General features: G+C 37.3%; 1 protein-coding gene across 1 annotated transcript in view; it reads right to left on the reverse strand.

Moving 5' to 3' along the window:
- Window positions 1–12,904, reverse strand: part of cdk19 (cyclin-dependent kinase 19) — a 113,893-nt gene that overhangs the window by 38,860 nt on the left and 62,129 nt on the right. The window lies entirely within an intron of this gene.

Consider the following 12,904-nt stretch of genomic DNA (forward strand, 5'->3'; position numbering starts at 1 on the left):
GCAGCTGCGTTGTTCTTATATGTGAGTGGATGTTTCTTGCGGGAAGGGCTTCTATTCTCTTTCCCCGATGTAGAATGCTCATCCTCATTTGAGTTCACCTCTATTATAGCACATCTTTATTTGAAAACAGTAATGTCATATCAGGGGGAGCGTGAACGCAACTGAGAGAACAAAACTGAATAATAAAAAAAAAAAAATGCTAACCTTTACAAGTACCATACATTAACACTGGCTGTTACAGACTTGAATCAACTGTATGTTTTTATTGTATAACAGTAACAATAAGAGTAGCTCACCACTCAAAACGTTTATTTTGGTACGCAGCATGGCTTGAACCCGCGACTTGTTGAATATGAGTCAGCAGTTCTTACCAGTGTAATACAGAAAGGTATGCCAGTGTCCTGTTGAAGAAATTGTGATAACGAAATGCACTAACCCGATTGCTTTTTCTTCGGTTATAGTCTTGAATAAAAGCACACTTATTCTGTTATATTTGTACCTTTTGTGAAAGTGCTTATTTGATATTTGGACTTCATTCTTCACACATTATACACTCCATGTCAAAATTTTGTCGTTAGTACTAAAATATGAAAAAAGTTTGTTCTTTAGGTATGCGTTCAACATTACTTACATTTCCTGTCATCCTACACTTACATAGATCTTTGTAGACACGGAACACACATGAAATGCATGTGTTCCAAATAACGATATATTATTTACCCTATACAGCTCTAGTTACCTCACTCCCAGAAAAACAAGGCTTGAGCTGGGAGAGCTTTTTGCCCCTTCTTGCAGCGGTCGGCAGGGGATGGGATAGCAGGCTGCTTGTGGTTATCGACACATTTACAACACAAAAGACACTCACGGAGAGGTGTGAATGGACTTAAGATGGGCCGGGTTTATGAGTTTTTTTGTAGGCTTTGGTAATTCAAGTATTAAACAAAATTAAAATACTTCATACTAATATATACAAATTGTGATTTTCATCAGTAGAAATCCTGCTGTCTCTAATCATTATTCTCTATTTTATATATTTTTTATTTTTGGTAACAATACTAAATTTGGTACTTAGACAAGAATTGGATTAAAGACAGATCATTGCTGTTACTATGAAAATACGAAATTTAATTACGGCATTTTTGCATTTTTCTTTCCGTGTTGTACAACAAAGGGATATTAACAGTTTTTACATTTACCTCTTTTAACAGTATATAGCATTTAATGATCTGTTGCAACAAACTAAGATATTTTCAAAGCATCAGGACACCAAGAAAAATTAATGTCAGCTCAGTCACTGTCTGTGAGAAGTTTGCACATTCCCTCTATCTCTTTTTTTAGTGAGTGTGTGAATTTTCCATCTACAACCCAAACACCTCAGAGTTTAATTAACTGGCCTGTAAGTTAGATGGTGGCTAAATGAGTGAGTGTGCGTTAATGAATCGCTGCCACGTTTAAAGCCAGCACTGGAATTACATCCATTTTTGTTGAGAGATGATCTGGCACACATCACAACATGACTCAGAAACAGAATGAGCAGTCTCAATATAATTTGACAGATAGAGCTATTCTAGACTTTATAATCTTCAAATGCTACAGAATTGTGATCAAAACAAAATACCAAAGTTTTTCCAGATACAACAACAATCTAAATTTGCTCTAGAAAGATGAACAACATCATAAACATCTGCAGGGTGGAGGAAAGAATTGCCCCCATTCCCCAACTCCAGAAACCAAGTTTCTTTTCATTACTCCTGTATTTACTATAAAGGGTTTGGAGTTACTATGTTGAGACTAAATTGAAAATTGAAATTAAATTGAAAATTGCCCTACTGCATACAGACATTGTTTGTTTTACTGCACAGGATTATTAGGCTTGTGTCAAACTGCATGACTAAGTTGAAGAGCAAAACAGTTGGCAAATTTCATAATCTGACACCTTCAGAGGCAACAAAACTAGAAATCACTTTACATGACTCCCCAATTATTTTTCTGCAAAGTTCCAAGCATACTTCTATCACAACAGAGTCAACAGCTATCTTTGAAGCAATGTACTGTATGGCAACATCCTATCTTCACTAGCTACAGGATCACCTTGCAGCAGCATATCATTGAGATCTCAGCACAGATTAACTTTTTAAGCATAAACCTGGTCATACCATTGTAGTCAGTGGAGCACTATTCTAAATTCAAAGAATCTATTTTTTCCTCAATTTATTTTATCTGTAGAGTTAAGAGAAATACCAAAGTTAGTTTGCAGCAATTATGTGTCATTTGCACTGTAGCAAGGTGATGTTTAGTTTTAAATGCTTTTAGAGCCTATTCATTTTGTTAAAAACGTGAGGAGGTTAAAATGTGCACCTGTAAAACCCCTTGTATGGATGCAGTTTCATTCGCACATAAAATACAAGCAAGGGCAACAAGGAGACATGGGTCAAAATGTGAGGAAGGTTGATGATCTCATGATGCAGTGGATTGCAAATGTGAAAGGGGGAATTTGGCAGCACTGTTAAAAAAGTTAACCTGGTAACTTTCCAATAATTATACTTGAAAACAGCTTAAATGTGTGCGGCTATGCTATGGAGTAACATCTGTTGTAAATCCAATATGCATTTTATAATAAAGAAATTGGATGTTATTCAGAGTTCAATTACTGCAGTTTTATGATAAAAAGATATACCGTTTTTAATATCTTATTAATATTAGTACAATTGGTCTCTATCAATATCCCCTAATTTTGTGGGTCACAAAAAATAACTGTCCCTTTGAAAAAAATTCCTGCAGACATCCATAAACACTAAAACCGCATATAAAGATTTATAGCTGACTAATCTGAGAAGGTGTACTTACACATCTTGTCTATGACAATGAGCTAATATCCAAGAATACAATCCATCCGTCCATCCATTATCCAATCCTCTGTATCCTAACTACAGGGTAATGGGGGTCTGCTGAAGCCAATTCCAGCCAACACAGGGCGCAAGGCAGGAAACAAACCCAGGGAAGGGCGCCAGTCCACCGCAGGGTGCGCACACACACACACACAGGACAATTTAGAGTCGCCAATGCATGTCTTTGGACTGTGGGAGGAAACCAGAGCACCCGGAGGAAACCCACACAGACACAGGGAGAACATACAAACTCACGCAGGGAGGACTCGGGAAGTGAATCCGGGTCTCCTAACTGTGAGGCAGCAGTGCTACCCACTGCGCCACCGTGCCGCCCTAGAATACAATGTAAACTGTGCATTTCACATTGTATTCAGCTCATGTGTATTTTTTATTTTTATTTGAAAAGACTTGCTGCATCATTTACAAACTATGTGTATTTAAGCACTTTGGCAGTTGATAAATGTCCTTTTGGACAGCAGAGGGCACTTGTGCACCATACTTAAAACATGTAACACGTTACTTTATTATATATAAAAAAAAAAAACATGAGTAAATTATTGTCTTTTTTTTATTAAGTACTGCATATACTGTTGATTCTGGTCTGAATTCATAGCAAACAGGGCCAAATGAATGTTCGTGTTAACTTTCTTCAGGTTCTAGGGCAGGATACAGTCTTTTGATAATTCATTGTAAAACTGGGATTTGAAGATGCAGAGCATGGTACATCAATTTAAATGCAACTGTGCTTATAAGAAAGTAATCTTATGGAGAAAGGAGTATTAGAGAGAGAGAGAGAGTCAGAAGTTGTAATGTCCTTAATATTTTAGCACTTTTTGTTACAAAAAAGAGGTTCAAGGTTTTTCACAAAAGGATCAGAATTTATGACATACTGAATATGCATACCTGTGGTAAGAATATAGGTGCATCAAGAGGTCTTAGATGTATCAGGATTTTCACTGAGGAAATTCCAGTGAAAACTGGCTTTCACTACTTTAATAAAGTAAGACCCTGGCAAGTCCCAGAGTGACTTCTGCAGTATTCTGTACAAATGAAATGTGCCACATGGCACAATTGTAGTAACTTTCAAATATTTGATCTAAGTATTAACAACTTATTTTGTAAATGTCTAAATCAAAACTGATTTTTCTTGAAGATAAGAATAAAATTAGTTATCCAAGCAGTTCAGACCTTTCCATGCAAGAGCACGGGCAGGCACATCTTCATATGGGAAGTTAAAATTATGGGAATATTGAGAAAATTGACAAAAAGGTGAACACTTTTAAAAACATATTATTATTACCACAACACTGAAATTATAAAAATAAATACCACAAATCAAACAACAACTACAGTCCAGTTGTTCAATATTTAAGAGTTGTGTTATAACATCAGTAAATATAAACCAATTTATATATGGTACGAAAAGGCTAATTTAGAAAAGGGGATTTATGGGGATGCTGCTGTTGCGTGCAGTTTTATATTGCCATTTGTAGATTAAAATTTGTGTTTTCAGACTTGGTGTTAAGGCAAATCTGTTCAATATGGGCAAAGGACTCTAAGAAGGGTGTATCTAGTTTCTTCTCCTGTCGATGATTTTTATGGACAGTACATTAAGGTATATTGAATGCTTGATATTCATGAGCAAGATATGAAGGTGTACTCAATGCTTCATGACATCGTCCCCTTGGCCTCAAAATGTGATCACCAGTACACACTGGACCTGTCTACAGCCAAAATGGGATGCAGAGGAATGAGAATTACCACTTTTAAATTTGAGCTCATGATCCACTCCCAGAAAACAAATGGCATATTCCCAGTAGATACAATTAGCTAGTTTTACCAGATCAAAGAGTTCAAGTACTTTGGAGTCTCATTCTTGAGTTAGGGCAGAAGTGATCATGAGACTAAAAGATAAATCAATGAAGCGCTAGTAATTCCACACACTTGTTCCAGATTGTAGTGTTGAAGCAGAAACAAAGTCCTCTAATCAGTCTTCATCCCTATCCTCAATGATGAACATGAGCTCAAGGTAGTGACCAAAGGAGTAAGTTTATAAGGTTTAGTCTAAAGGAAGTCTCTTTGCATGGCTGTTGAGTATAACAATTCAGGAAGGCCTCTGAGTTGAACTGATGCTTCTCCAGATGAAGAGAAGTTAGTTGGGGTAAATTTACACAGGATGCTACAAACTCACATCAAATGTATATTTTTATTATATGATAATAAAAAAAATAATAGCTCGCTATTATTAACCTATTACCTCATGGTTGCTACATGGTAGCTTATCCACTGCACCATAGGCACAGATCTGAGACCAAACACAGTTACCATGGTGGCAACTAGTTGAAAATGAAACGCATAATCACACATGCATGCGAATGTATTTTACTTTATACTGACTGATAGTGGGGCATCAGCAACATATTAATTGAGCAGTTTCTTTTCCTTTGGTTTTATTCTTGAAAAAAGGGATAGTTGTTTTGTTATACCTTTTGTGAAAGTGTTTCTTGGATATTTCAGTTTCGGTCTTCACACATACTAGACTTTATGTCAAAATTATGCCATTATTACTATAACATATGAAAACATTTTCTGTTCTGTCTCACATTTCCTCTGTCATTCTATATTTACACAGATTGTTACAGATATGGAACACACATGAAATGTATATATTTCAAATCACTGTATTTCATTATCCATATAATTCCTTAACACTAGAATCCCTGAAGCCTACGAAAAAACTTGTAATCCTGGGCCACCATAAATCCTTTCGCACCTCTCCATTAGTGTCTTTTGTTTTGTAAATGTGTTGATCAGCACAAGCAGCAAGCAGCCTGCTAACCGATGCAGCACGAGTTGCAGAGAAGATTTTCAGAGCTAAAGTCTGTTTATCTGGGGGTGAGGTGCCTGAAATTGTAGAGGGCAAATATTATATATCGTCATTTGGAATACATACATTTCATGTGTGTTCTGTGTCTACAACAATCTATGTAAATGTAGGATGACAAGAAATGTGAGAAATGCAAGAAATGCTGAACACATAACTAAAAAAGAAATTGTAGCTGCCGAAGTATAAGGCAAAGTCAAGCACAGGCAAAACGCTTGCCGAAAGAAATCTCACAGTCCAAAAGTTTGTTTTCAAAATATTTAGTGAAAGTTAAAAGCAAATAGTCCACACAAGAATAAAGAAAAAGGTAGTTACACACCTGGAATAAAAGGCAAAAAAAAGGAAAAATGTATCTTCTCTAAACTTAGCTTTTCTTGCAAAACTTTAGTTATTTCTATATTTAAAAGTTCTTAATTTCTTTTTCTGTACGCTTTAAGCGTACGGCTTTGTGCTTATATAAGCGCGTTATCTTTACATGTTACTTCACACACTCAAAGAGCCCTTAGGCGCGGGCATGAGCACGGTTTAAAACCGTATGCTCTCTATGCCTTACACACGGCAAGGCTGTCTCTAACTAAAGATTAATGTTTACTCAAAGCTGTTAGAAATAGCAATAATATACCAATACAATTTTTACTTATGGGGGTTTTAGCAACCTCCCATAGATTATGCATTGTCATCTAGTAAGTTATTTATGAATCTTAAATAACTATGAAAATGGCTCTTACACATCTGGCCCCTAATTGTTTATGCTAGGTCAGAAATCAATTACTTTAACATTACTTAATAAGAGCCTTCACTACTTTACTGAACTTAAATTTAATTTAAGAAAATTAAAACTTAGATTCTACTGTAAAACACAAACACAATTGAAATTAAGCATGCAAATAAAGATCAATCATTTCAGTTATTTGATCCCTGTTTGTTCACGGGTCTGTCCAGTATGCTGTTTTTGGTCTGTACACAAACTCTTCTGACTGCACCTGTGGCATCTGGCATTGTCATGATGACTCGAGCCATTACCCAGGAATTGCGAGGTGTAGCTTTATCCACAATTAAAACTACGTCCCCTGGTTCAAAATTTATTCTTGGTGCAAGCCATTTTTGTAGTTGCTGAAGTATTGGCAAATACTCTTTAGTCTATCTTTTCCAAAACAAATCAGCCATGTATTTAATTTGTTTCCAGGGTATTGTTCATTTTCTGAAACGAGTTCAGGTGGCATTTCAAGTTGTGTCTGATTTGTGTTCTAAATCATTTGGGTCATCTGATGTCTTTGTAAGGGGTCTGCTATTGAGTATTGATTCCACTGCACACATCATTGTATGAAGATTTTGATCATTGAGTGTTTGCTGGCTTAGTGGTGAATTTAAGATCTTTCTTATGCTTCTGATTTGTCTTTTCCACACTCAGCCTTTATGAGAGGCTGTTGGTGGATTGAAAATCCATTTGATTTGTTTCTGTATCATAGCGTTGCAGATTTTTTCGTGTTCCAAGTTTTTAGTAGCTTCTCGTAGCTCTCTTTCTGCTCCAATTAAATTTGTTCCATTGTCTGAGCGCATGATTTTAACTTGTCCTCTTCTACTCATAAGTCGGAGTATGGCTTTGATACCGGAATATGTGTCTAAATTATGCACAATCTCTGTGTGCAGCTCTAGTTGTTAAACAGGTGAAGATTACTCCATACCTTTGGACTAAGCCTTGTCCTCTTTTGGCAAGAAAGGGACCAAAATAATCCACTCCGACATTAGTGAAAGGTGGTTGATTGGGTGCTAAGCAATCTTCTGGCAAATCTGCCATTTTTTGCTCACCTGCTTTCGCATTGTATCTTCTGCACGTTGTGCACTTTGAAATTATTTTTCTGATAGCTGCATTTGCTTGAGGTTTTCAGTATTTCTGACGTAGCTCTGCTAACAGGTAGTTACGTCCACAGTGTTCATGTTTTTGGTGAAGGTGTCTGATTATGAGTGTAGCGATATGTGAGTTTTTATGTATAATCGTTGGGTATTTTGCCTCTTTTGGCATAGCAGATTTACTGAATATTCCTCCAACTCTCAATACTCCTTCTTGCATTAATGGGTCCAGTGATGATTTTACTACTTTTCTTTACACATTGATTTTTACGTAAGGCTTTAACCTCCTCTGGGTAAGCTTGTAGTTGACTGAGGCGAATAAGTTCGTTTTCTGCTTTAGACAAGTCATCTAGAGACAGTAACTTTAGTCTCATTGATGATTTGTATTCTTTCACATGTTCTGCGATCAGCGTTTTTTGTTTCTTTTGTAGCGTGCACTTTCATTTGCAATGTACCTTAGTACTGTGGTGCTGTCAGTCCAAAAGATTGTCTCTTGCAGGGGAATCTTTAGATCTTGTTTTAACATTTGTCCATTTTGACTGCTACCATTGCTGCTGTAAGTTCTAATCTTGGTATTGTGACAGGTTTTAGTGGTGCCACTCTTAATTTCCCCGTTAGAAATGAACAATGTCTCTCATTTTCTTTGTTAGTGAGAGGGAGGTAGGAAACAGTGCCATACCCATTTTCAGAGTCATCTCCAAAATTAGTCATTTGTGCGGTCATTATTTGACCAAATCCAGGCGGTTTAATGCACCTGTCTACATTGTAATCCACAAGTAGCTGTAAATCGTCCATCCATTTTTTCCACTGCCGAACATACTTAACTTCCACTTCTTGATCCCAAGCATATTTCTCTTTGCATAGTTCTCTTAGAATAAGCTTAGCAGGCAGTATAACTGGTGCTAAAAATCCAAGTGGGTCATATAATGAACTGACCACTGACAGAATACCACGTCTTGTAGCAGGCTTATCTTGCAACTTTACCTGAAATTTGAAACTGTCAGTTTGTATGCACCATTGAACGCCCAAGGCTCTTGGTAGCAAATCATGACTTAAGTCTAAGTCCTTTTGATATATTGCCCTGTCTTCTTCAGGAATGGACAACAAGAGTGCTCTACTATTACTGATCCATTTTGTAAGATAAAATCCTCCCTTTAAGCACAGGGCTTGAAGATCTTTGGCCAATTTTATGGCTTGTTCTTATGTAACAACTGGCTTTAAAACAGACATCAACATAAAAATTATTTAACACAGTGTTAACTGCTTTCTCTAGAGCTGTGCCTCTTACATCCTCTACTGTTCTTCTTAAGGCATAAGAAGCACAACTCGGTGACAAAGTTGCACCAAAAAGATACACTGTCATTTTGTATTCCTCAAGCTCATTGTTTAGATTACCTTCAGGCTACCACAGAAAACGAAGAAGATCCATGTCCAGTCATCTCCGCTTTATTTCACTTTTCTATGGTAACAGCAAAATTTGAGACAAAATTGCCCTTTCTCATTCCGCCTTTCACTGGATATTTTTCATAATCAGTCTTTTCTTTTACCCTTTTGAAGGTATGACTTTGATATGAAGCGCCATACATTGGATCCAAGGAAGCTATAAGCCAGTTTTCTAGAAATTCACATAGGTCAGCGAGACCTGGTCTTCTTCTTACTTTACTGTCGATCTTTGTTGCTTTATTTTGCCAGAGCTCTTGTAGCTCTTGGGGAAGCTTTGATGACATAGTACGAATATTTAAATTGTTATCAAATTCGTGTCCATTCTTTAAACCTAAAATAACACTTTTGCAATTACCAAGAAAGAGTGTGAATGCCTTTAGGCTATCTCCATCGTCCGCTCTTATTTGTGGCCATTTCTTAACTTTCTTCATGTAAGCATCCCCTATTTGTGTATGGTTTCCATAAAGGGTTTCAATCATTTATTTTGCTTTTCTATACCCATCTGCTGGCGGTAGATACGCGCAGTTCTGTACCATTTCTTTAGGCGCGTCTTTGGTAAATTGTATTAAGTACTCTAATTTGTCTCCAGGATCACTTAACACTTGATCGATAGTCTGATCGAAAGTTTTTATAAAATTTACATAAGTCAATGGATCTCCGTTGAATATTGGAACCTTTCTATAGGGTATATTGGGAGCTTGTGCTTTATTTTGTTGTTCTTTCCAATGATCATAGTGCTGATCATAAAGCGGTTGCTGAGGAGGTGATGGTGCTCTATTTTGTTCTGTTTTGTTCTTTCACTAACTGAAGAATAATGTTTATTCAAAGCTGTTAGAAATGGCAAGAATATACCAATACAATTCTACTTATGGGGGTTTTAGGAACCTCCCATAGATTATGCATTGTCATCTAGTAAGTTATTTATGAATCTTAAATAACTATGAAAATGGCTCTTACAGAAATGTTTTTTATATTTTAGTAATAATTGACAAAATGTAGACATGAAGTGTATAATGTGTGAAGAATGAAGTCCAAATATCATATAAACACTTTCACAAAAGGTACAAGTAAAACAAAACAAGTGTGTTTTTATTCAGGAATATAATCCTAGAAAAAGAAATTGGGTTAGGATACGACGCTGACATGCCCGCTTGCGTGGCGTAGCAGTAGAAACAGCTGACTCGTATTCAAGAGGTTCCCGTTATGATTCCGGTAGTGAGTTGCTCTTATTGTTACTATTATAGAATAAAAAAATACATTTGATTTGAGTCTGTAACAACCAGTGTAAATTTATGGTACTTGTAAAAGTTAGTTTTTTTTTTTAAATTCAGTTTTATTCTCTCAGTCACGTTCAAGCTCCCCCAATCTGACACTGCTAATTTTCAAATAAAGACATGCTATAACAGAGGTGATCTCAGATGAGGATGAGGCTTCTACATTGGAGAAAGACAACAGAAGTACTCCCAGCAAGAAATGTGAACTCACACATAAGAACAACGCAGTTGCACCAGGTGTAAAGGTGAAAGATGGCACCACTTGGATGCAGCAACAGGTTGGGTGTTATCCTGCCCCACCTGTTTCCTTCAAAGAAAAAGCAGGGCTTACAGAGCTTGCCAAAGTATTGTGCAAAGTCCTGTTTGTGATGGTCTTTATATGAAATACATTTACATGATACTTATATAAAACACCACTTTGAATGTTATTTACTTATTTACTTTGATTTATTTACTTATCTTCCAACAGCATAAAGTCACAAGTATACTGCAGAGCTTCCAGTGTTTGATCGACACAGGCATGCTGACAAAGTACCTGTGCAATGCCACTTCTTAATTAGGAAAAGATCCCAGTCGTCCCACGGGAGAAAGACTTTCCGAGACTGTGGTCATAAAGTTGTTTCTGGACAATGGCAGAAACATAACAGTTGCATAAAGTGGGACAGGAGCTGCCAACTGCTGCTTAAGTCACTTCTGTACACAAGTACTATGTCAGCATGCCCGTGTCGATTAAACATGTCAAACGTGTCATCTGCAGAGTTGTTTTATGTCTCATTATTTTTGGTAAGGTGATTGAGAAAAATAAGCAAGTAAGGGTTCTAAACCTAAAACACAAATCATTAAATTCATGGAAACACAAATATGCTCATCAGAAGTAGTAAGTGTTTGTTGTATTTATTACAAGAGAAGTGTTATATTATGACAATCTAGCATACAGTATATCTGGAAAGTATTCACAGCACATCACTTTTTCCACATTTTTTTATGTTACAGCCTTATTCCAAAATGGATTAAAATCATTTTTTCCTCAGAATTCTACACACAACACCCCATAATGACAATGTGAAAAAAGTTTACTTGAGAGTTTTGCAAATTTATTAAAAATAAAAAATTGAGAAATCACATGTACATAAGTATTCACAGCCTTCGCCATGAAGCTCAAAATTGAGCTCAGGTCCATCCTGTTTCCCCTTATCATCCATGAGATGTTTCTGCAGCTTATTTGGAGTCCATCTGTGGTAAATTCAGTTGTTTGGACATGATTTGTAAAGGCACACACCTGTCTATATAAGGTCCCACAGTTGACAGTTCATGTCAGAGCACAACAGGATTGTCTCGAGGCACAAATCTGGAGAAGGTTACAGAAAAATTTCTGCTGCTTTGAAGGTCCCAATGAGCACAGTGGACTCCATCATCCGTAAGTGGAAGAAGTTTGAAACCACCAGGACTCTTCCTAGAGCTGGCCGGCCATCTAAACTGAGCGATCGGGGCAGAAGGGCCTTAGTCAGGGAGGTGACCAAGAACACTCTGTCAGAGCTCCTGAGGTCCTCTGTGGAGAGAGGAGAACCTTCCAGAAGGACAACCATCTCTGCAGCAATCCACCAATCTGGCCTTGTATGGTAGAGTGGCCACATGGAATCCACTCCTTAGTAAAAGGCACATGGCATCCCGCCTGGAGTTTGCCAAAAGACACCTGAAGGACTCTCAGACCATCAGAAACAAAATTCTCTGGTCTGATGAGACAAAGATTGAACTCTTTGGTGTGAATGCCAGGCATCACGTTTGGAGGAAACCAGGCACCGCTCATCACCAGGCCAATACTATCCCTACAGTGAAGCATGGTGATGGCAGCATCATGCTGTGCGGATGTTTTTCAGTGGCAGGAACTGGGAGACTAGTCAGGATAAAGGGAAAGATGACTGCAGCAATGTACAGAGACATCCTGGATGAAAACCTGCTCCAGAGTGCTCTTGACCTCAGACTGGGGCGACAGTTCATCTTTCAGCAGGACAACGAGCCTAAGTACACAGCCAAGATATCAAAGGAGTGGCTTCAGGACAACTCTGTGAATGTCCTTGAGTGGCCCAGCCAGAGCCCAGACTTGAATCCGATTGAACATCTCTGGAGAGATCTTAAAATGGCTGTGCACCGATGCTTCCCATCCAACTTGATGGAGCTTGAGAGGTGCTGCAAAGAGGAATGGGCGAAACTGGCCAAGGATAGGTGTGCCAAGAGGCTATAATTGCTGCCAAAGGTACATCGACAAAGTATTGAGCAAAGGCTGTGAATACTTATGTACATGTGATTTCTTAGTTTTTTTATTTTTAAAGAAATTTGCAAAAACCTCAAGTAAACTTTTTTCATGTTGTCATTATGGGGTGTTGTGTGGAAAAAATGATGCGCTGTGAATACTTGCACTGTATTATTAACACTTATTCACTGAAACCAAAAAATAAGAGATTTAAAAGTCTGTTCAATCAGAAATTCAATCAATATTATGTATATCAGAAACAAATAAGATGTGTCATCAAAAACCCTCACCCAAAACAGAGAGCTAATTGTTA

This window comes from Polypterus senegalus, chromosome 3, assembly GCF_016835505.1.
Source record: "Polypterus senegalus isolate Bchr_013 chromosome 3, ASM1683550v1, whole genome shotgun sequence".
NCBI lineage: Eukaryota > Metazoa > Chordata > Cladistia > Polypteriformes > Polypteridae > Polypterus > Polypterus senegalus.